The sequence below is a fragment of the Triticum aestivum genome, chromosome 4D, assembly GCF_018294505.1.
Source record: "Triticum aestivum cultivar Chinese Spring chromosome 4D, IWGSC CS RefSeq v2.1, whole genome shotgun sequence".
Classification (NCBI taxonomy): Eukaryota; Viridiplantae; Streptophyta; class Magnoliopsida; order Poales; family Poaceae; genus Triticum; species Triticum aestivum.
In genome coordinates this window covers 233,643,173-233,645,087 of record NC_057805.1, presented here as the reverse complement: position 1 = coordinate 233,645,087, position 1,915 = coordinate 233,643,173, and positions in this window count along the sequence as shown.

Sequence of the window (1,915 nt, the reverse complement as noted above, 5' to 3'; positions counted from 1 at the left end):
GGCATAGGCCACCTCCGGCGATGCCCGGCACACCGGCGGGTTCAGGAGAGCGTGACGCACCCGCCAAGGTGCGCCTGGACTGCTGGGGCGGTCGGATGCGGGCGGTGCATCACCCGCGGCGGATGGGGGCGGCGGCGAGATTGGGGCATGGTCCTGCAGCCGCGGAGAGGAAGAAGTGGAGCGGGGGAGATATGAATGATGGCGGCGGCGATGTTATGAGACGACGAGGTGGAGAGGAGGGGCTCGGGTTGTGCGAATTTAAGCCGAGTCCGACGGCAAGGATCCGGCCATGGTGGTGGATGGAGGCCATGGGGAGAGAGTTGGCTTGGTCCAGGGGGTCACTGGGAGTGAGAGAGGGCGAAGGGGATCTAGAGGGAGGCCTCGGGAGCCCTTAAATGGCGAGGCCATGGCTCACCGTGGACGTGGCCTACGGGCACCCGTGGAAATGGCCGTGGTGGCCACGGGAGGAAGCTCGGGGCTGTCTGCGGCCCTCGTGAGCATTGAGTAGGGCGCCAGGAAGAGAGAGGAGAAGCAGGGCGAGCTCGAGGGGGTCCCTGGCGTGGGCGCATGCATTGGCCGAGCTGGGCGGTGTCTGGCGCGTGCCTTAGGGGGTGGGAGAGAGGGGGGAAGGAGGGGACAGGGTGGTGGCGTGTTGCGGACATCGAGGCACCTCGACTGGCACAATGGGGAGGCTCGACGTGGTCGGGGGACGCGGCGTCAACGGTCGCCTGCTCTGCCTCGCGCTCCAGAGCATGCAAATGGCCGGCGTCCGCGGCTTTTCGCATGCACCCGCGCGTCCACTTGTGTCTGGAGTCTGCAGGAAGAGTAAACAAGAGGGAGGGAGGCTTTGGATGCTGTGTAACTTGCCAGGAGTGGGAGAGAGATGAGAAAGGGAGGGAAAAGTTGCTGTCCAGAGAAGAAAAATGGGTCTCTGCCCCCCCCCCCTTAATCATAGCTCCTTGGGCAGCAAAGCATGTAGGAGTTAGAGGAGGATCAGGGGAGGCCGTGGGAAAAAGTTCAGCTCATGGAGATTAGTGGAAGGGGCCTAAACAAGGATTTTGAGTTTCTGTCAGAAGGTGTTTGATGGTGGTTTGGGCAAGAAATTTAATTTCACTTGACATGAAACTTAACAGGATGAAATGGCACATAGAAGTAGGGTGTTCCACCAAGTTTGAGCTCATTTGGGCAAAGTTGCCAATGCAACTTTTGTAAAACCTAGAAATCAACAGAAATGGACTTTCCAAGATTTAGTCATGCAAATCTATTTTCCTTGATGCACCACTTAGTGTATTGTCAACATTTGAGGTTCTGAACATGTCCACAAAAGTTGAGATCAAGGGCACTTTGAACAAGATAACATTCTCTCCAACTTGTGCCATTTGGTCTAGATGCATTATTACACCATTTAAGCATGTGCACCAAGTTTGAGAGCATTTGGACATGTTTGACAGTGCAAAGTTGTTCAAACTTGAAAAGGGACAGAAGTGGTTTTGAGAGGATTTCATGGGGTTATACTATTCTCCATGACATGAGACTTGGCAAGATCATCAAACATGTCATATGTTACATGCTAGAATTTTCTTGGAATTGTTGGGGAATATTTCCTTTGTAAATATTTCAAAAGCTTGAAATATCCAGAAAGGGTTTTTGAGGGGTTTGACCAATAATTTGAACATGACCTGTGTTGAAACTCTTATATATGGAAAATATATATCCACTGAGTTTCCCTGATTTTTCTCAAATATTTTTGAAGCTTTAAAATAATTTTAACCTATTAAAGACCATTTCTGGCCTTAAGAAAAAGCCTTTAAATAAAATAGGAAAATAACTTTTAAAATTATATTTTTGTGGTTTATGGGAGTCCTATGCCTAATAGGTTACAAATATACCTTTTGTAAGATTTTTCACACCCTTA